We start from the raw sequence: 24,241 nt of genomic DNA on the forward strand, positions 1-24,241 counted from the left end.
AACAAATCCTCAAGGAAATAGCATTAATTTGTATAAAGTGCTTGAAGAGGAAAAATCATAAACCGCATCAATAGCCTCATCTCCACAAGGAACTTGTCTTTAAGTGTTCAGCTAAAATGCTCACACCCTTGTAAATCATCATTCAATTTGCATTTTCATATTACAATTTTTAAGCAAAAGCAGTAGACTTCAAGTGTTACCGGAAGCTGTAATTAAATTTGACGAATCAACATCAGATTATCTTGAAAGTGAATTAATAAGGATATTCATTGAAGATTAAAAACACTTTTTTGTACTTACAATTCAAGGGGAAACCTCTCGTTTGACAAAATAAAGTGGAGTTTTAATGCCAAATAAAATTAAGAGGCTTTCATTTGCATTCTTCGTAAACTCTGAGAACAAAGAAATCACTACCTAGCCAATCAGATTAGCTTCTGTGGGTGATAGCACTGCAATCAAAATATAGCATTAAAAAAAATCTTTTCATTTGAATTAAGTAAAACAAAACTGAGCACAAGAGAAAGATGCCAATTACCAGGAAAATAGCTAACTTTAAAATGTGGTCTACACAAGCGGAACAACTAATGTGAATAGTAAAGTCTTTTTTTTTTCTTTTTTTTAAGGAACCCTTCAAAACCAACTATAAGAAACTACTAAGACTCCTTCATTCACTTTTCTATCATATAACAAATCCAGTGAGTTGCTACTTTGTGATCTGAAAATATTAAAAGTACGTTTTATTTTATTTTCTGTAGAACTGGCACAGAAAACTATTTGCAAATACAGAGCAATGATTACCTGAACAGTATGCACCCTAAAATTGCCAAACTGGTAAAGAAAGGTATAGTTTTGATTAGACTCAAATGAGCTGCTTTTTTAAAGATAGTTTCCAGTAGCCATGACAACAGTTGCTTTGACAAGATGTGCATATGGCATTACACTGCCAGCTGGTATGAACAATGTTTGAACTACTGCATTGAGATGCTGAGCAAACAGAAAAAGTTGCCACGTCTTAACCCTCAGGGAAAGCAGTCATCCCCTGATCAATTATGAAAAGACAGAGAGAGGGCTGCTACAGTCTGGCTCCATACAAGTTTTCTGAGAAAGCACGCAGACACAGCAAACCAAAGTAAACAAACTGCACGCACTATCGCCAGCTCCTAAGAACACAGATTTGTCCGCCTGTAAAAGGCACCAGTACGTGGCTGAAGCATACCCACAACAATCCTCTTGCTGTTTTCTTGGGTTTTTCAAGTAATTGCAGACCAGAATGAGCCCTACGAAACCACCCTAGCTTGCTTTAAATTCAAGTGCAACAGATTTTAAAAGCTTGCTGAGGAAAGGCAAGCCTCTCATTTATTCCTGGGCCTAAAGAGATGCCTGCCTATATTAAGCCAAAAAATATTTTAGAATGCAGAGTGGTAGCTATAGGTTTACAGTAGTATCGTGGAGGCTTGGAAGCACCATCAAGGGATGGGACAGTGGGCTTTTAGGAGAAGAATATGGCCAAGGTTGTCTCCCAGGCTATGTACACATTGGCAGCTTAAAACACCATGAGGCTGTTTCCCCTGTTTCAAAGCACATTTGCATCGTGCAAAGCACAGAGGAGGAAGAGGTGTCTATACCCCGATGCACATTACCTGTTTGCTTTCCCCACCTGTGGAAAGCTCCCCCATAACACCTATTCATGAAGCTGTCATCTGTGCACCTATCTGCTGGTGTCTCTAATGTACACCCCTTGGCTTAACTGCAAAGTGAATATGGCTTACGTCTTCTAGTTGGATGGAAGGGGGAAATGCACCAAACAGCAGCATTTCCCAAGAAGCTACAGCATCGATATGGATGTGGCTAATACTGTGTGTATGTGGCTTCCAAACCTAGCAATGGAGCACACTTGATGCAGAGTAAACTGCAATGTGCACACAACCTCTGACAGCTTCTCATTCCATCCCTTTGATCTGGTACAATGGTTTACAGCAATCCCTGGTTTGCAAAACAAGGAGCCAGTCTCAGCAATGTGCACGTAAGAAATTAAAGTAGAACAATGGCACAAGCCCCTATCAGGAAGCTGCCTTATACTGAAAAAGATCATTGGTCCATCTGGCTCAGAACTTCTCTCATCTGGTGCCCTCCAGATGTTCTGGGCTACAACTCTCATCATTCCTGACCACTGGTCATGCTGGTTGTGGCTGATGGAATTTGTAGTTCAGAACATTTGGGGGGCACCAGGGTGTGGAAAGATGCTCTACCACTGACAGGAAGTGGATCTCCAGGTTATCGGAGGGGTTTCCTACCTGGAACCCCAAGGACTGAAGCTGGGATATTTTATATGCAAAAGGAGCACCCTTCTCCTGTCTTAAACTTGTGTGTTCAATTGCTAAACGCGAATTAAAATGTTAAATTTGTATGAAAGGGTATCTTAGCAATGCTGACAACTGGAATACTGTGAGAAGTACAGATTGTGGTTGTAGACTCTTGGGCTGGGCATTAAGCATTTTTGTCGTGGGTGTTGTTGCTATTATTGATTTTTTTGTATCTTTATTTTGAATCTTATGATTTATTTGGGAACTGTTCCAATTTGGTTGTGTTTATTCTGATGTTTTATTTATTGTTTATGGCTGCTGTTGTTATGTTGTAATGTATTTTTTATGGTGCAAGCCACTTAGAGCATGGTTTGAACTATGGAAAGGAGACATACAAATAAAATTATGCAAGTATGTATGATAAACAAATAGAGACGAATACCTTAAATTCTCCTTTTGTCAATTCACTTACTCATATTAAATCCATGATAAATGAGTGAGCTATGAATGATGTATGGAATTTGTCACTGCTTAGCATATGATGGAATTAGTGCATCTTTCAAAACTGAGGATAATTTGATTTGGTAAGATTTGTGTATCATTTAAGTATCATATACTTACACAATTTACAGTATCTCTAATATAAGAAAACATGAGAAAAGCATTAAAACTGTATATAATATCAGTAAACACACACTAAAGCCTGGATTGAGTAGCTATCATTAAAGCTGCCCATAAGCCTGGAAGAATAAAAATGATTTTCCTGGTGCAGAAATTATAGTTAACTTGGCGCCAGACATGCCTTCCTGGGGAAAGCGCTCCAAAGTCCAGGGTTGCACTATTACTGAGAAGGTCCAGTCTCCCATTCTGTAAATTTATATGAAGATCTGTCTGCCCTTTAACACAATTAGCAAAAACTTGCAAAATGGGTTGATGAAACAAATTGCAACTTTTCACTGAAAACGAGCAGTTTAGAAATGAGTAGCAGTTTAGAGGTTTGTGAGGTGGTCATGTCCAAATTCCAAAAACATCTGTGTGGAATTAAGTAGCACTTTTACTTAACAAAGTAATCTAATTCAGTAAAAGTATGGAACATGTGACAGCTTAAAACAATAAAGCCACTGAGGATTTGGATTATAGTAATAATACCATTCTGGACAACAGGTGTCCAGAACAGGCAATATTACACAAAATATTGATCATGTGGCTTTGGGAACACATTGCTGCACACTACTTATGGGTAAATATTGCCAGTGACTTCTAAACTTGTAAGCAACATATAAATAAACTGATACACTCTTGATAATTGTAAAACCTTAAACAGATAATAACAATATATGTAACCACGTTTGTAAATCTTAGGAGCCAGTGTGATTCTCTGGATTTTACAGCTGAGTGTTACTGAGATTCTGTGTATACATACAAGTTCCTGTTACGTGCATATTCAGGAGCTACATTTTTACATGATTTAATTACACCTCTTTTTTGGTGTTAAGGAGGACTGAAATTCCTTAATATGTACAAATTACTGAATTATTTCATAAATATGTTGTTTTCCTCCTTTTCAAATTTTTTTTCTAAAAGAAAACAGATGTCATTCATATTGTTTCGTTAAAAACAGGAATGTTTAACCTATCAGCCTGTTGCATTTGAGATGTTAAAATGAAAAATGACATCTATGGCCATTAATATCTTCAATGTATAAACAGCACAGCGTGACACATTCTTGAGAGCTGAAGGCTACAAAATCTCTCTGAAACATAAATAACAAAGCACTCAGAATCATATTTGATGTTGATATTCATCTCTGCTGCCTGGGCTCCTTATGAAAATAGATGCAGCCCAAATGGATCTCCTATAATTGGTTTCAGATAGCGGGGTCAGAAGAAATACGATACAAGAAACTATTACATGGAACAGGCGAAACAAGAATGTTTATACAAGCACTACCCTGTTAAACTGACAATGGGCGTATACTTTACAGATAACCAGAAGGAAGAGGGGGGGAGGAAGACTTGTCATAAGAGATTATTTTTATTCTCCATTTTGTTACGGAATATTTTAACTTTTACTATATAATGTAAAAATAGGCTCTTTTAAGCAAGAATGGCGCAAGATGTCTCAAACCACTTGGAAACAGTGACCAGAACGCTATCAAATTCAGCATCTATGTGAGTGAATAATTGCCCAGAAAGTTGAATACCAGTCAAATTTAATTTAAAAAGGGAAAGAGGATTAGTTATATGAACTCATACAGCTGCCTTATAGTGAGTCAGATCATGGGTCCATCTAACTCAGGGCTGATCTGCATTAAGGTGGGTTTTTAAACCAGTATTTTTGCTTCTTGCCTGCTTGGTGATGCGCTCTCGCTCTCTCTCTCTCTCTCTCTCTCTCTCTCTCTCTCTCATGCGTGCTTATATTGATACCACTACTTCTAAGCCTTTGCTCCGGGATTTCTGAGACTAGTTTTATGCTGACTTTTTTGAGTTTTCGCATTACTGCGCATGCGCACCAGCTACTACTGGCATCAGTGGGAGTGGCTTCTTTCCCGCAGAACTGATGCAGCAGCCTTTGTCCCACCCTCATGTTTGACCTTACAGGGGATCTGCGTGGAGGAAGTGTGATCTCCCATTTCATTCCCACTGACCATAGAGTCATGTTAATGACGGCCATACAGAGAAGAAAGTCCTGGTTGTTACTTTGCAGTGTGTACCTGCACAGCTCCAAATACAAGAATGACTTTAAAGAGCAATGACTGTGAGCAAGTGGGAAGCCCAGCAACAAAGCATCACAGCCTGAGTGACAAAGCAATAAGGGAAAAAGGTAAAGCATCCAGAATGGTTCAAGAGATTCTACAAAATGATCAAAGAATGTTAGGTGTTTCTTTTTTCTTTTTTACTATTCAGAGAAAATACAAGTGAGGCCCCCACAAGAAAATAACGCAGTGTATTCCTGTGTGTGTTACCTGAGCTTATGGCTGAAGAAGCAAAAAAGACAAAACCAGGGGTTGGTACTCTAACTTGGGTTCCACTTCAAGTACAAACATGCTCATTATGTTCTGAGCATTTTAAAGTGCAACCAGTCTGCATGAAAGTCAATGGAGCATGAGGCTTCTGAATGCCTGATTTGGCCTATGAGGAGGAGGTCTGTGTGGAAGCAATTTAAGTAAATTGACCTTTGCTGAAACTTGAGATTCAGGGTTTTTTTGTTTTTGTTTTACTAGGAGTCCAAAGCAGCCTCAGTTTCACCTATGGCCTGCAGTATTAACAATAAACTAAAGTGCACGGCTGCTGCAAGCTACCCTCCAACCTGCAAAGGAGTATAACAGTGAACTACACTGCCGCCTCAGCCCAACCTGCTATTGAGGGATAAAAGCAAAAAAATAGCACTGTGGGTTGTTGTACTCTCTCAACTCCAGCCCAAGTCCAAGCATCAAATAAGGGTCCAATACTGGACAGCAAGGTTGTCGTAAACCTCTTTGAGCATAATCTGCAGTATTCAATATATACTGTACTACAAAAAATACTCTTCCAGTGGCCATCACATCTATTAGCTGAGACCGGTAAATGTTGCCTCCAAGTTCAGAGGCAAAATATCTATGAACTGCAATTGCTCAAGGGCAAATAAATGGAGAATGTTTGTCATCAGACCCTGGTTGTGGGCTTCCTGGTTGACCAATGTTGCCTGTCTGGCCAGTAGTGGAAGCAGGGTGTTGAAATGCATGGTACTGTTGGCCTGATCCAATACAGTTCTTATGTTCAGAGATACAAACACTTATGGCAAACATTTATTTAAATCAAACACAAAAATCACACAACCAGCCAATGTGTTGTAGGACAACAAACCAGTGAAACAGGGGACCTACTGGGATATAAATAAATTATATACATCAGTCTTAATAATACAAGATGTTGGAAAGTTACTCACACTCAAACAATTAATTTCTCACACTACATCTTAGTAATTGCAGTATAGAGGACAAAAAGGGACAATGTTTTAGAATGGTTAGACAAACTAAAAAACCAACACTACACGGAGGGTTCTTCAAGAATTCAAACATGAAATTGTCTATCAAAAGATAAACAACACATACACTCCATAACATTAGAAGGCCAACTATCTTCTTCAAAGGATCTAGAAAATTTGGGGGTCTGTTGGCCTAACCCAGTGTCCCTCAATCTGGTACCCTCTAGATATCTGAACTACAATTTCCATTAAACCCAGTCAGCATGACCAATGGTCATAGATGATGGGAAGTTGTAGTCTAAAACATTTTAAGTATACCAGATTTGGGAAACCTGGAGTAATCGCTATCCCTAGTACAGTGGTACCTCGGGTTACAGACTCTTGAGGTTACAAACTCCGCTAACCAGTAAGTGGTTGCTCTAGGTTAAGAACTTTGCCCCAGGATAAGAACAGAAATTGTGTGCCAGCGGTGTAACAGCAACAGGAGGCCCCATTAGCGAAAGCGCACCTCAGGTTAAGAACCGTTTCAAGTTAAGAACGGACCTCTGGAACAAATTAAATTCCTAACCCAAGGTACCACTGTAAATACAGTACCACTACTAAAAGTAGTGCAGTCAAAACATGTACAATAGCCCACAAAACTTGCGATTTATCATAAGCAGAGCCCTGCCGGATCAGGTCAAAGGCCCATTTAGCTTTTCTGACATTTTCCTAACTGTTAATTTCTGCATTATATTTTAGTTTTCACAGAATGTAAAAGCCACTTCCAGAAATATAGTGGATACAGTGCAAGTTTACTGCTCATTTCCATGTAACAGGCTTCTAGGGAAAAAAATGTCTGCAAATAACATGGAAATGAGTGCTAACCTTGAACTATATTCCACTATATTTCTGGAAGTGGTTTTTATGTCGTGTGAAAGCTAAAATATAATGTGGAAATTAGCAGTTAGGGAAATGTCAGGAAAACTGAATAATCTGCTGTGTGAATGCAGCCTGACAGAGGGAAAACAGATGCCATACTAGAATCAATATGGTGTCTGTAAAGGAGAGCTTTTAGAATAGACAGATGACAGGTTTCAGCAACAGATCTGTTGAACTGGTGTGCAGTATGTTATTGGGACTCAGAAAGCTTTTAAACAAACTTCGAGAACAGCAGCTCATGGGGAAAGGAAACAACAACATCAAACTCATGGGATCAGAGGATAGGTCTCCTTAATGATCATTAGCTACTCAAAAACAGAAAGCACTACAAAAAAATAAATGAACAACATCACAATAGAGGGAAATAAATGGAGGGGTCCCCAAGGTCTCTGGTGGAACTTGTGGTATTAATGCTCCAATGTGAGGTAGAAAAGTGAGAAAGGAAAGTTGCAGGTGACAGTGAGGGCATAACTTCTTGCTGGATTAAAAGCTTATTCAAAATAGAATGCTTTGAACTAGTCATCTCTCTTTCTTTAGATAGCAGCCACTGTCCAGGGTGTGTGTGTGTTTTTAAAGGAAAATAAATCCTTTTGCTCCTATGCCACATTTCCACCGAATATTAACCCCTCAAGCCGGTGTTTTCAGCAAACAGACTCTCTGGTGTCAAACAGTAGGCTTGGCAGCAGAGGGGGGTTTTCAGGAGAAAAGTGCATGGGAGGAAAGACTTGCTTCTCTCCCTATCTGCCATCCTGCTTAAGAATCAGGAACGCTTGAAACTACTTGTTTCCTTTCTTTAAAAAGCATGGCCAGTTTTAAGCATGTTAGTTAAAAAATGCTTTTAACGTAATGTCTAGTGTGTTCCTAAATATTCAGAATGGTAAATTACAGGTAGGTTTCAAGGAGTTCCCAAAGCACTGGACAGTCAGATGACAAGTGAAATTTGTGTGTGGTTCAATCAACCTTGCAAGGGCCACATGCCAGCAGTAGGTGTGGCCAAAAGTCACACGACTGATGCAGACACACCCACACATACAGACAGATAGAATATACACCCACACATACAGGCAAACAGGAAGACAAGCAATCAACCAAATGAAGTTGGGGGCAGACAAGCAAATACACTCTCACTTTCCAGAGGGCAGGCACACTTAATCCATTCACTCAGCCTAGGAGGGAGGGTTTCTTCCTAACAAAGTACTAAGGTATGAGGTCCCCCTGGACTCTAGTACTGTAATAAGGAAGGAGGAAAGCTTTGTTTTTGCTATTCATCACAGTGCCAGGATAGCAGGAGCACCTCCCAGTCTGCGATGGAGAAGAAAACTAAAGTGTTTCAAATGTCTTGCTACCTCTGAAAAGAGCCACTCCCTCTGGTGCAACACCACTGTGAAGGGATGTGGGAATGGTGGCAGCAATGGGAGGGAGGGAAGGTAATCAGGAAGTGTGCACCCAAGCCTCCTTTTGCACAATGGGAATCACATGTGTGAGGAGTGGTAGGATGCTTGGATAGGGGTATCGTGACAGAATACTGAGGATAGAATAGAAAGATGTTGTTGTTGTTTAGTCGTAAAGATATCAACTGTAATTAAGAGTCTGTAGAATCTATTTTATAGCATGAAAGAGATAATAGTCCTTAAAAGCAAATGTAAGTGGACAAATACTACAGTAAGCAACAATGAGAAAATGAAGACAATCCTCCCCACCAACCCCCAATTTGAGATCTTTGGGTTATCTAATGAAGCTGACTGACAGTAGGCTCAGGACAGACTTAGCTAAAGCATGTTCACACAATGCAGCTTTAACTTGTTGCATAATTCACTGCTTCAAAATGTGATATGTCCCACTAGTTTAGATGGCTTTAAAATGGGAGTGTGCCTCTAAGGACCAGAAAGGCACACTGCCGGATTTGAAATGATACCATGAGGCGGCTCGTCTCTCCTGGATCCGGGAATGGTTGATGTTAAAAAACACTGGTTTTCTAGATCTGGAAGGATTTGATAATCGGTACAGACGGCATGCTTATCTAGGCTATGAAAATGTTAAAGTCCACAAAGGTTTTTTGAACCATGTGGTAAGAAAATTGCTGTACATGGTGTGGGCTAAATATAAGGGCTTGTTAGAACCTAAAACACCATGGCGGCTATCCCTGATATAAGCATTCTCAGTCAAGAAAAAAAACATGAGAGGAAATTGGGCAACTTGCAAAGTTTTATTGGAAGAGAAGGAAAATAGGCTGAAGCTAAAAAATAATGAGGAAATTGGAACCCACTTAACAGACTGGCTACAATATTTCCAGCTAAATGAGACATTCAAAAAAGACAAACAGAAGGGCTTTTCCACAGAACTATCAAGATTCGAGAAATAATTGAAATTAAAGAAAAACCACTCTCTAAAATGTACAGACTCAGACTCCTTCTAGAGTGGGAAGTCAAGGAGGAAGAAGTAAAATCGGTAATGGTCCAATGAGCCAAAGATTTTGGCTACATCATTCAAATGGAAGCATGGGAAAGATTATGACTTGAAATTCACCGTGTGCTATAATTTGAAAGAGAATTTTATCGAAATGCTTTACCGTTGGTACCTAACACCTTCAAAACTGGCTAAAATGTATAAAACCAGGTCAAGCATTTGCTGGAGATGCAGAAAGGCAGAAGACACGATAATCCATATGTGGTGGAATTGTAAAAAAAAGAGAGAATTTTGGGATATAATATATAATGAGCTTCAGAAAATGTTTAAATTTTCTTTCCAAAAAAAGCCTGAAGCCTTTCTGCTGGGAATAATGAGTAACAATATTCCAAAAAGTCTAAGGAGAATTTTAATGTATGCAATAGCCACAGCAAGAATCTTAATAGCAAAAGAATGGAAAGGAGAATCTATTCCTACTAAGTTGGACTGGCAGACAAAAATGCTAGAATACACAGTTAGCAAGAATGACAGGAAGACTTAGAGATGTTACAGAACAAACATTTAATAGAAAATGGGATACTTACAGAGTATACCTAAAAGAACATTGTAAAAATCTAAATTCTTTGACAGGTCTGGATTGACCCCTGCATGATAGTAGGAAATTTTACAAAACCAATTACAACTGAGACAATTTAGGAGACACAATGGAAAGTGTGCAGTCGAAAATGTAACTTAGGAACCACACTGGTGGAGCTAGCAAAAAAGTCATACATCTATCTCACATAGGAGACCTACAACTATATTTGAAATGTTTTCAGAAGGCTTACAGTACACCGTTTTCTCCTTCTGATAAATATCTGGCTAACCTGGCTAACCTGGGCCAGTCTTCTGCGGTGGTTTTAATTCAAATTCATTTTATTTGGTGGCATGTGTACTGTGTTTTTATTTTTCTGTTGTGAAATACTGTAGCCAACCTGGAAAAGGCGTAGGGCACCCTCTTTTTTCCCCAGTGAGTCCAAGTCCTCAAACCACCTTGCTCTCAACTTTCTTCTGCAGAACAATTGGAAATGCTGGCAAATGTACTGCAAATCAAAGCCAATTCAAGTCTGTAGCTTTTCTGACTGTAGGCTTCAAAGGATACAGACATCAATGGAACTACATAAATAGACAGTATCCTGAATTGGCCTCTGTAACTCACTGTTCGATAATGTTTATTATAAAATAAGCAAACTTTCCTAAGCACCACTGGTACCATACAATTAATACATAATCAGGGACCATTTTAAAAGAAAATGATCTAGCTAGGTAATCAGTTACTATATTTTAGTTGCTTGTAAGTCACTTTGGCACATTTTAGTGGCAAGAGATACACAATTTAATAAACCCAAACACAGCTACCTGGATTTTCTACTGAGGTTAGATTGCACTCATCATTAAATGCTCTCTAAAGAGGAAAAAACCCTAGTCGCTTATGGAAGCTATGCAAGTTTCCTTTAAAAGGTGACAATGTAACAAAAGTATAGGTTCAAGAAGATGTAGGACATCTCTCCCCCATCTTAATTTATCAGCTAAAATCTTTCTTGTTGCCTTTGTGAATTAGTCAATTGAAATATTAGGGGAAGTTCACAAATACAGTGATGAATGATTGCAACAGAAAACATATCTATCATTCTGCAATCAAAATGTATATTTTTGTAAGTTCTTTTGACTGCACATTCATTTTCCATGCTCAGACCTAGGAACACTTACCATGTTAAAGAGCATCTTATGGTTAGATGGCTGATATGTAACAGAAAGATTCAAGGCTTGTGAAGGAGGCAAATACTATCAGTTCAAACACCACTTTATACACCACTTTTATTGTGTAAAGTGTTTCATAATCTTTAGCTTTTTTGTATTCTTCTTGGTTGTATAAACTCCAAACTAAGGCTGGGAGCTAATATTGAGAAATAATAATATGCACCTCTCAGGAACAATGCACAATACTATTACTTATTCAGCAAGGAACATGAATTGCCGATTTGCTCTGATAACAGATGAGGTTTTGTTGACTGAAAAGGAATGTGTGTGTGATTATTCACCACCCAGAATTCACAGACACTACAGAATTAACATGCAATCGGAGACTATTTTAAAAGGCAATGTCTAGCTATCTAGATTTTCTACTGAGGTTAGATTGCATCCACCATTAAATTCTAACTAAACAGAAAAAGAAACAGTAATAAACAGATGAATGCATCATGAAGTTTCATAATGCTATTTAATAAAAGGAAATTAATCACATAATTGTCATAAACCTATTTTCAAACAGCAATCTATCAGAAGGAAATTATGCATCTGTAGTTATTGACCTTTCATTTCAGCATGACTGATACATAATTAGACTAGTTTTGTGAAAAATAATAGTTAATTACCAGAACATTTTTTACTTTAATTGTTTGGGGATATTATTATTATTTGCAGCTTAATATATTTTTCTCTGTATGTAAGATGCTAATGTATACACAATACAATAGCAATGTATTTTGCAGAAAAAGCTTTTATGTTTAAAATGAAATACACTTTCTATTTTCTCTGCGCCAATCTGTGATAAAAAGAACTTTGAAAACAGGTTTGTGGTGTTTTTTTTTTACAGAGTGTCTGTACAACACCTCAACTTTTTTGCGGCAATTTATTATCTTGCTATGAGTGACTCCTTTTTCATCCTGGAATTAGGATGGTGAAACAGAAGACCCATCCTTTCCATCAAAGGGATCTGTTTGATGAGGGTGTGCTAGTGAAACTGGGCTAGCAGTAGATGCGTTTTCAGAGTCCAAATCCTCGTCTACTCACTATCTTTCCAGTAATGAAAAATCAGCCTTTCTCTACTGTCAAAATGATCTTTTGCAGAGAAATGATAGGAAGGGGTACTCATCCCAATCAAGGGCTCCTTGTGTTGGCTAAGCAGGAAGGGAGGCTGCACTTATCCAAGCTCAACTTCTGCAGGTCCAAGACTAATGCTTATATACACTGCAATTTATCTCTTAAATCAGTGGTTCCCAATGCAGAACCCATTTTTCAAAAACCAAGCCATGCACTCCCTACTTTTGAAATGTTTAGTATCTCTATGGTAGTTTTTGTTATGTGAATGGGGCCGCTGACACCCTGGGTGGGTTATGCAGACCCCCTGGGGTCCATGGACCACCAGCTGGGAACCACTGTCCTGAATGTGCAGCCCTCACATGATGTGACATTTGGGGTGGAGGCCAAATGAGTTGTTCCAGCCACTTGCCAATTTCCTGCAGAGAGACTTATGGAAAGACGTCATCAATAACAAAGGGGGTAGGGGAAAACAGGTGAAACTGCATAGTTCTGCTGCCACACTGCACAAATTGTTATGTTGTCACTCTTTCTGAATGTTGTTGATTCAATTTAATTTATGATTTAGCAATGTTTACATAGTACTCGGTTTTACTTGTTATATGGAGCTGTACATTACCCACCCTGGGACTGGATGGTGGAGAGTTGGTACACACACAAATGCTATTGGGAAGGAAGTGTACATGATGATGTACCATCCTTTCCAATTCCAATGACAAATGTCAGCCATTTGCTTTTCCATACAATGTCCCAGGAAAGGGAAACAACAGTATGTCATTGTGTACTGGCATTTCCCAGGAGAATTAAAATCTGTTGTTGTTGTTGTTGTTGTTGTTGTTGTTGTTGTTGTTGTTGTTGTTGTTGTTGTTATACTATGGCAGCAGTAGCAGCAGGGCTGCCGGGTTTCTGATTTATTACATTAAAAAAGAAAAAGCCACTGACAACTGACTACTTTGGAACCCCCTTCCTTGAACATGGTTTACTGGAGTTTTAACAGATATCTAGGAAAAGAGGACACGGGTCCAGAAAGCTCTAGAAAAACCAAACCATCCAGTATTAAGCAGGACACCTGATACCTGGCCACCCTTGAGCTGTGCGAGCTTGCTCTTATTTTCTTCATGCATGAAGCCATTGTGGGAGGTTGATGGGCTCAATGCATAAATAAAACAAGCAACCTTCCTCCCTGGAACTGCAGCACTAAAGGCACAAAACTGGGTTGGCTGGACAAGGTGGGGAGGATTATTTTCTTCTAGCTTTGGCCTCTGAAAAAGTCCATCTTTGAGGCTGAGAGGAGGGAACTGGCTTAGATAATGCCTTCAAGGACCATTCTTCCAATTCATCATCACTCTTTAAATTGCAAGAGGATATTTCCCCTCACAGTTTTAAGGACCCAATGGGAGAGACAAATTAGGCACAGAGAATGAACACCTGAGTCACACATTCTCCAAGGCCAGTTCTTTCCCTTACTGTGCAATGGGGTATTCTTCCTCTCAGATCAAGGACTCAGAGGAAAGGGGCCTCCTTACAATTTGCCCCTCCTTCTGAGCCGAAGCTGAAAGGGCAGGCTGCTGTCATTCAGTTCTGAAGGCTGTAGGTTTGTGCCTGTATGTTGTTCTTTGCTGCCATGTCAGAATTAAGACAAGAGAAGGAAACAAAGCTTCAGTATGTTTGGTGGAAAGACTGGTAATAATTGCGTATCCCTTGGAGGAATATACAAATACTAGCATATCAATATTAATTAATTAGGATACTGTTTCATTAAAGATACTCATTTACTATGAAATTAAAGTTAAAAAGAAGAAAAAGAAATTCTATCAAAGCACATAATATAATATATTGTATTTGTTCTTTTGTATCCTCCTGAAATAAATGCTATTTTTTTAAAGCAAGGACAGTTAAACTTCATGGAGTATTGTACCCTTCCGTACAGAAAATCATGTCTATTGGTAATTTTAAGGCTTTTAATATGCAATGTACTTTCAAACCTTACTTCATTTATCCACCAAGCAACCCTGAAAGCCATTATTACTTCATTATTATTTTATACAACAGCTTTTACAGATGATGATGAGTAACCATTAAGGGCGTGCCAAAACTACCAGGTGAATGTTGGATGGACAGCATTCTGAATTCCTAACCTCCCTGGCTCAGTCACAATTATGTGTTTTCTAATTCACTCCTCCCTGCTGTAACAAGGGTACTACTATCTTGCATTCCACTGACAATGCTCACTGGCTCTGCAAAGTTCATATAAATAGATCTAGAATGTGACAGCAACGACAATAGAAATTACAGTCACACTGAGAATGTTTATGTTGACAAATGCTTCAAACATTGGGCAAAAGATTCCTGCATTGCAGGGGGTTGGACTAGAAGATCCCTTTGGTCCCTTCCAGCTCTAAAATACTATGCTTCTATGCTTTGTACAAATTACTTGTTCAGTGGGAGAGTGCATGCTTTGTATGAAGGGGTTCCACCATGCTCAAGTAGATCCCCGGAGGATCACTATCAGCTAATGTGGAAAGCACTGGGTGGGATGAACCAATGGTTTGACTCATTTTGGGTCAGTTTCTTATGTTCCTACAGCCTCTGAATATGCGTGTTGCTAGTCATGCTGCCAAATTTTAGGATTACCAAGATTTTGACTGCAAAAGTTGAAATCTTTTTACTCCTTTTTGTCAAAAAGGATAACAGGCTATGGTTATCACTCTTTGCTCAACCCAACACTGAACCAGGCCGAGTCTGGACTTGGGCGGGGGGGGGCGTTGGCGGCTGGGTCCTTTAGGCATGGCACAAAAGGGCCATCAGACTGTGGTAGCAACTCAGCTTCAAGCAGGCTTCATCCATCTGTTAATGTGCTCTATGTTTGGCTGCTTTGGGGCCTGATTGAGAAGCTGAAAGTAGTGCAGAATGTATTGGCTAGACTGCTGACGGGGTCAGGCAGCCAACAGCATGCAACACCATTGTTAAAACATCTGTGCTGGCTGCCCATATACTACTGAGCCAGGTTCAAGGGTCTTGTATTTACATACAAAGCCCTAAACAATTAGGATACCTTTAAGGATAACCTGAACCCTTATATCACAGCTCCATCACTGAAGTCATGGAGTGCTGTTAAGCTTCTGGACCATGTGGGACAACAAACTGGCTTTGACTAGAAATCAGGTATTCCAGCAGGGATTTGGTAGGCACCCTCACTTCTAACCTAAAGAAAAAGTATTGAAGACTTTTATTGTGTCAACAGGCCTAGTCAGTGGTTTAAGCTTTTAAGATGAGTGGATTATTTTTATAACCATTCTGTATGGTTTTAAATTGTATTTTAAATGTTTTGTATATCTGGGATTTTGCATGAGGAGCTGCTGTCTTTAAATATTTTTTTAAAACCAAACATCAATCAATCAAGTCCAGCAGTAGTAGACCCCAATCCCCTCCATTCCGGCCACAGTAATCCTTTAAGTTTCACTGAGCAGACAACAGTTACTAAACATGGCTTGTTTGTAATAACTGGAGGCCCCACAAAGGTGTCCCAATAAATTACAAATTGATACTTATTTGTTTGTTTCTTATTATTAAAGCATTATGGATTGGGAATGGCAAATTCTGCCCATATTCACTTAGTTTCGAAAGGGAAATGGTAAGAGTCTTCCGAAAATGAATAAATGGAAAGTTTAGCTTTTATAGGCTACTTCATCAGTTCCCTTGAATACTCCCAGGAGAACGTGAATAGAGCACAAGCATGTCGAATATTTTGAGGCACCTCACAATGACATCAATTTATAAAGGCAAGCTTAGAGTGAAGAGTTGAAACTTGGGAGAAGTCCAGAAAAAACTTAGCAGGAACTAAAATAGCTATAATAAGAAGCTCCTAAATGCCTATAGTGTCATAACAGCATTGTGACAGAATGCAAAACATGCTGCTGAAGAGGCAGGCAACATTTTAATTGAATATAATGCTTATCTTTGAAAGTGCAAAAATTGGCTGATGGCTGGCAGAAGCCACCTCAGACCTTGGCTTTAGTGTATGCTCTGTACTTGAAGCATATATTAGGTTATCCAAAACTGAATTTAGTGGAATTCGGACTTGTTTACTTGTTCATCCATCATATGCCTGCACATCACTTATCAATCTGGCTAAAGAGTGTAGTGCCACATTATTTTGCATCTTATTTAGCATAATAATTTTTTTAGCTCTGAGTATGAGAGCAGCCTTCCTGGCTGCAAAGGGAGCAGTTGTCATGGTTTTGTTTTTGTCATGAGAGTCAAGATTTAGGATCTCCAATCCTTCCAATTTAAGCAACGGTAATTTAAAGTTAACAAGCAATGGGCCACTTAAAATTGAAAACTTTCAGGAATGGAAGAGATATGGCCTGAGGCACACAGCAGAACATTCCAGAAGAGGGACACCACTGACACTTACATGCAACCCACAAATAGCAACAGAGCAGAGCAGGTTTCAAACAAGCAGCCATCAATTAAAGAACAGAAGCTGTTTATCACAATCCCACTATTTAGCACAACTGTTTGGTAACCAGAGAATGTACTTCCTCCAGCCCCTGCTTGTTGACTGTGCTAGTCATCAAAAGAATTGCATGCTCAAAGAACTGTATTAAAATATACTCAAGGCTATCATCACTACTTGAACTACAGAAACATGCTCCTGGGTCCAGTAAACTACACAGATTTGCATTTTGTAAGAAGTTTAGCACTGAAAACTGTAGGTTGCTTCTACTTTGGGAATTCTTATGGTGAAGCTTTTGACTAAGGGTCTACTACTGTGCTGTGCTGAGTATGATGTGGGTTTTCCCAATGAGGCAAAAGCAATTTTAGGGAGAGGAGGAGTGGGGAGAAAGAGACAATTTTTAATTTGTTTTCACTAAACTTTGGGGGAGGCCCTGTTTATTATGAGAAAATTGCAGAATGTTTTAGGACTCCTAGGGTAACATCTAGTGTTGCTAACCTGCTTGTGTGATGGACTTCCACTTGTACAAATGGCATTTCCTCTCCCTCTCCAGCACACCCACAAAACTTGTTCTAGAGGGGTAGGGAGGCCTTTGGAGCAGACTGGGGAGTGCCGGTGCTTCAGGCAAAAACGGTAAGGGAAAGTTCTACAATATCTGCTAGTGTGGCATAGTCTATAGTTTACTATTAACAGATTAAGAATGGTGGGGTACTTGATAGTCTGCCTGCTCCCACGCAAACATGCCTATTAAGAACATCATCAGAGGCCCTGCTCCATCTCCTAAAGTGAAGCAGCTGGCAACCTGTTTGTTGTGAGTTGCTCTGGGTTGCCCTGGGCAAGATTAAGTAACTACCGTATAATAATAGTTAATAAATAATAACAACTTAAAATAAGACAGGTGCCAACTCTGATGAGTTTTCAGCACCTCCATTTGCTTAGCCAGGTATTTGTTTGTTGTTAATTCCCAGCTCAGGTTGAATTATTTTGGCTTCAGTTTTTGGAAATTTATTGTGGTTTTAATATTTTAATATATGAATTTGAATTGTGTTGTGTACTGTGAACTGCTCTGGTATGTTTCAGATCAGGGTGAGATCCTTATCTTCTCCAACTGCCATAGGGCAAGTCTGGCAGGTGGACAGCATATAAATATTTTAAACACACAAACAAACAAACAAACAAACAAACAAAACAGGGACAGGGACTACTCGTTTGCAACATCTCATCTATGAAATTCCCTTGAAGTATTTAAATATCATCTTTCATGCATATTAATGTTGCTATTGTCTCAAGCTTTTGATGGGGTTTAATTCTCTGATCTGTGGCTGTTTTAAATTGGATTCAACTGCTGTATTATCATATTTTTTAACGTTGATTTTTAGGTTTTTTGATCATTGCACTTTCCTGTTGATATTATTTTAATTCATGCTGTGAACTGCCTCAGTAACTATAGCTAAGAAACAAAGTATGAATATTTTAAATAAATAAAATATTGCAGTATTGCAGAGATTTGATTCAACATATACAGATTGAAATAATGGCTGAGAGCATTAGAAAACTCTTTCTCAAAAGGCCTATAATTCTTGTTAGACCTTCCATTTTTACACAAGTATACTTTCCTAAGATTAAACTTGATTATTTCAATTTATTTCTGACACACTCCCATTCTATATTTTAATATCAGCAATACAACACAAGCTGGACTATTAATGTTAGTTTATTTTTGCTACACAACGTATACTTTTATGGAATGCCTTTCTTATAGTATCCAGGATCCAATGCTTTGGATATGTCAGGTTCAGTCCTGTCTCTCTGGAAAGATCTTTGAGTCAAAATTATTTTGAATTTTGTTTCAGTTGTTGCTGATTTTGCACTATGTATGCATGGTTGTTTTTTATTTAATTCAGTTTAATGGCTTTGTATTCTTATTGCTTGATATTTTTCTATTGCTGTGAATAGATTTGCTTCATTCTTTTAAGCGCATCTTTAAGCATTAAAGAAAGTTCCCTCATCTTTTTAGGGGGGGTTTCAACTAAAATGCCCAATTTAATGTCTTATTTTGCACCAGGGATGGGAAACTTGCGGCCCTTCAGATGTTGTTGGGACTCTCATCTGTGACATGCTGCTTGGAGAGGATGGAAGCTGTAGTGCATCATCATCTGATGGGCAAACAGGTTCCCCACCCCTGCTCTAATACCTGTTTAATCTATTACTTTGCCTTCAAATACAGTATGTGGGCTAAATCATTTCATGATAAAGAGACATAAGGCTATTGAACTTCCAGTTAACAGGAAGACTCTGTACGTGAACAAGATTTCTACATTATATCACCCCCAAAGTGGTCTAGTCAAAACAAGGTGTCATTGGTAATAATTTGAAATTCAGTAAATTCTAAGCATTTGAAAACTTCATTTCCTAATTCATTGCAAACAATTCTGAAATTCCAAGACCTGGATTTTAAGTTCTACACCATGTTCTCAAGGCTGTTAAACTCACACCTTCACGTTCAAAACTCCAGAAGCAACATAGCTGCACATACTGAGAATTATTTTGAACATGTGAACTGATTCTCATTTGCTTACTCTAAATGGAAGCTGCTTCCTTACGAGGAATTCAGATACAATCTGGAGAATGAATACAGCACATGGGGGAAATGCATAGAATGTCACCACAAGTTTAGCTAGACAGCCTAATATTTCATGTGATCAGACAGATTTTAAGGGAACTACATTGCTTGTGGAAAAAACAAAGCATATAATCCATACTGAAAATATTCTTACTATGCCATAAGTCAATTATGAGGGGGAGGATAAATTAACAAATAAAGTTTAAATTCTGCACTAAACTTACACTCACATAAGGTTCTCATATGTTGTTATAAATGTCATCAATATATAATCAAAGGTAATCTTAAATTCACCTTTAGTTCCTGCCCTTGTCCACAAGAAACCAACTTGTACAGCCCAAAATCTACTGTTTCCAAATACTAGTCTGAAATAGCAACACCCTACAATTGCTAGAGCTTCCGACACATACCTTTTCCTTTTCTAGGTTTACATCCAAGAAAGAAAACCAAAAGAAGCTCCTCCAAAAACTCAAGAGATGAAGTGATTGCTGTCCTCAGATGGCTAGTACATTTCGTTCTTCCTTTCACTTATATATTTTTTAGGGTTCTGGTGATATCTTTAAAAGTACTATTCCAAACAGAGATCTAACTATAAAAGACTTTGTTGACAATAGTACCTTGTGTCCCTCCTCCGCATGTGCCCTTGAAAGCACAGAAACAGAGGTTGGGAAGAAAAGAGGAGGTCTCCAAGGAGGATAAAGATTTTTTTTAAAAAATGTTAGTTATCCAACATAATGCCCTGTTTCTCAACTTCACCGAAGTTCCTATGGTGCTTGTAATGACCCACTTTTCATAACAACACACATCATATGACTTGAGGTTATGATATGAGCTGCCTTATGCTTGTTATAATCAGGGAACTGAGTATAATCTGGTGGTTCACACGTTTATAAAGATATCTTGGTACTCAGCATTGTACACTGTTTTATTCAACAGTGCTTAAAGCAATGCACAATGTTATTCATAAAACAGCATCTAAAAACAAAACTTAAAACAGGAAAAGCAATGGAAAATGAACAGCAGGAGCAATAGCACCACCACCTGTTGCTCAGTCTATCAGAGTCCTAAGAAACCTCTTTGGATAAAGGACACTTTGCATTAAAAGTAGACTCTTTAGAGAAGGGCACTTCTGTATCTTAGAAAGGAAATTCTGTGGGAATCTTAGAGCCCAACCCCTCTTTTCCACAAGAAAATTCTGGTTCTTCTCCTCTCAATGCTCTACTTGACACAATGAGGGAGTGGTATATGAGGCAGAAGCTCCACTTTAAACAACATTGCTTGATTTCCATGATGTTTTCCTGTCAAGGAAAGGTTCCTATGTTACTCTCCAAGACTGCTGTTACCCAGAGTATTGAGGCACCACCTTCTCAACATATGTTATACTCAGTTGTAACACTCTCAATAAGCACCTGGGAAGGCATAGGTTGTGGTCTTTAGGGCTTGGCAAAATGGTTAATAAAATATTTTATTGACAGCCACATATGCTTAGTCTATAACAGCTAAATTAATCATTTTAAAGACAGGATGGAACGTCTTTTTTGGGTAAAAGACATTATTACCTCAATAGAAAGCTGTTGGTGACACATTCTATCCATGGACAGTGCCAGACTCTCACACAATCACTTATTTATAAGCAGTGTTTGTTTGTTTGTTTGTTTTCCCTGGTGGAACGTTCTAGAGGCCTTTTTACCTGGGTGGCAGCACCCTGATAGGTGGGTAGGCAAGGGAGCTTCAAGCAGCTAGCACACCCCAACTGCCCGACCTTGCCATCAGGCCTTGCCACATGCTGGCCTTCTCCCCCTGCCTGCTGGTGAGTACTGACACATTTTTTCCTAGGAAGAACTGCTTGTAAGTACATATAAAAACTGCAGGAAGTACATAGCTTTATCTCATACATGAAGCAGATAATTTATTGCTGTGGCGGTGCATGCCTCAGATAGAAACAAAGAAATATGTTTTTTTCCCTTTATTGCTATTGTTTTTCTCACATTAATTTTTTCTGCATAATAAATTGACTAATTAGCTGATAGATCAACTAAAACTCATATGATCAACCAGCTAACATTTCTTTAATTGGGTGGCAACCCTATTTTTCTTACATAATGAACATGAAATTAAGATAAAGTTTTCCTCAATTCCTAGCAAAAAGTGGCCTACCAAGCAATTCTACCAAATGTTTACTGCATTATGCTGCAAAACAAAGTTAATTTCCCATTCCTATAGCTTAAATTAATTATTTTATTAAGACAAAAAATACAATTGGCAATTCAAGTGTATAATTTGATATAATACTTCACATTACATGTTCCAAAAATTGGCTCAAACATCTAAGAATATTATGCATAAAGTCTCAAAATTCAAAAAGTGTGGCGATGATTGGGTGCTGAGAGGATGGTTGAACACACTTTTGGTAGGTTAAACTGTCTTTAACCCAATTTGTGCTATGAAAATAATCATGCTGGCCACATGACCCGGAAAGCTGTCTGCGGACAAATGCCGGCACCGTCAGCCTGAAGTGAGATAAGTGCCACACCCCAAAGTTGCCTTTGACTGGACTTAACTGTCCAGGGGTCTTTTACCTTAAACAGTAATATGCAGGACAGAAGCGGAGGAAGGTAGGATCTAAGTAAATGAAGAAAAATCAAAAGCAGAGTACCTGGGTGAGGTTCAGGCTACTCCCTCTGAGGGCAGGGAGAACTTCCAATACCGTATTCAGGGTCCTCCCAGCCAGAGGACACAGCCTTGCCACTATCCTATGACACAGCAGATAAGTCCCCCAGAGAACTTTTGTCTCAGCAGACTCACAAAAGCCAAAGGCTACAAAATAAGGCAAGGGCCATTTAAACCGTCAGCCCCTTCAGGGAGGCAGAGCCTATCAAACTTTATCAGCTTACATAAGGCTTCAGTTAGCTTTTGCTCCATGCAGAGACAATTTTTCTTCTGGCAGCCTTAGTAGGGCTCACTGGAGCTGTCCAAGGTACTGTATACTCTCAGCATGACACCGACTTTGTGACCAGACACAGTCTATTTCCCCGGTAAGCCTAACGTTTATATTATTTACAGTTTAAGAAGATGAAGGCGCTGAAAAGTTAACACATCAACTTTAGTGCACCCAAAGAACTGTCCTTTTAGAACTAGCAGGAGAAAAATGTGCATGCATCAATGTTTGTCCTCAATGAAACTGAAAGTAGAAAATCACCTTAGTTAGTGACTATCACATTTTGTGGAAGCATATTAAATGACTTAAAGGAAGGTCAATTTCTCAATTATATAGAAATGCTAAGATGGTGGACTAACAAACCCTGCATTAAAATGTTGAAAGGCACCATGAGAATATATTTCAAGTAGCTGTTAATGCATTTGTTAATAAAATAAAAGCGTATTCTACACTATTCTACTTTTTTAGAACTACACTGGGATAAATAAATTGGTTTATATAATAGTATCTGTGCTTCTATTATCTTGTATCCTATTTTCATCCAGAGCTTCACCACCCTGCATTATTAAAAAATAACATCATGAACTGAAATAAAGTAATTTCAATACTTGCTTAATCCTAGTGTTCATACAATGGTCCAAAAGCAAAATAATGTAAAAGAGTTTCTTCTATCTAATGTCTCTAGGGGAATAATTCCCTAAAGGTACATAAACTGGCAAGAATGCTTTTCTAGGTTTAAGGAATTATTCAGAGTTGTCTTCATAAATCAATGGAAATACTATAAACAAGTAGATGCATCCAGGAGTACCCCAAAGCCGTATGGCAAAGGGACAAACTAAATTTGACCTGGGAGATTCAGATCCTCTGATGGTTGAAAGCAGCCACAATGGCCTCCAATTTTGACTGGAGTTGCAGAGCTAGAGAAAGGGAATAATTCACTTGCGCACACTGTTCCCCTGACTCATAATACCCCACCCAGCTTTTATTAGCTGCAGAGGGTACAGGCAGCATGGGGGGGGGGGGTTTGAGGAGATAGGTACTTGTATTTTTGTACCTGCCTTTCCCCAATGACTCCACGGAGAGCAATGGCTTCAGGGAGTTTTGCTGGAAAATTATTAATGTTCTTAATTAAGCTTTATGGATATTTATGGAGTGGTGGTATTATATTTTTGTACTCTGTACAATGCCTTAATATGCCTTATGAAAGTGCAGATTGTAAATATTTAAATAAATACAAGAGAATGGGGTGAATGGTTAAGCCCTCAAAGTACTGTAACTCCTATCCAAGTTGCACACTTCGCTTACACGCAGATAACTGCTTTTAATCAAAGAAAAAGAATTTGGTGAGTTCCAGTATCCTGCGTATCCTGCTTAGCTTGGTGACCAGTAAACCAAATAAGCTGAATTGCACATTGATATTTGTTAGGCATGCACAAACACTCACATATACATCTCTTTAAGCCTGGCCTAAATCAGCTTCATTTTAATGGCACAATCTGCCCTGGTGTTACTTGTAGCTCTGATGGTACTGAGGTTTTTTGTTTGTTTTTAAGTAAACCTCACACACTACAACCAGAGGTTCAGTTAGCAGCCCAACACAGCTCCTAGAACTGGGTTTTTTATTTTTTTAACCCCTTAACACATTCCTTAGACAATTCTGTTGAATTTCTAAGGAATGATGGTAGCCATCTTGAAGAACTAGGAAATACCCTGGGAACTCTAAATACTTGATGCGTTTTTAAGTACTGTGACAGTCATGCAAATCA

General features: G+C 38.7%; 1 protein-coding gene across 21 annotated transcripts in view; it reads right to left on the reverse strand.

The window, feature by feature from the left end:
• The window catches only part of FOXP2 (forkhead box P2), a 351,241-nt gene that overhangs the window by 118,094 nt on the left and 208,906 nt on the right, over positions 1-24,241 (reverse strand). The window lies entirely within an intron of this gene.

Source organism: Podarcis filfolensis (assembly GCF_964270895.1).
Source record: "Podarcis filfolensis genome assembly, chromosome: 10".
NCBI classification, from domain to species: Eukaryota; Metazoa; Chordata; class Lepidosauria; order Squamata; family Lacertidae; genus Podarcis; species Podarcis filfolensis.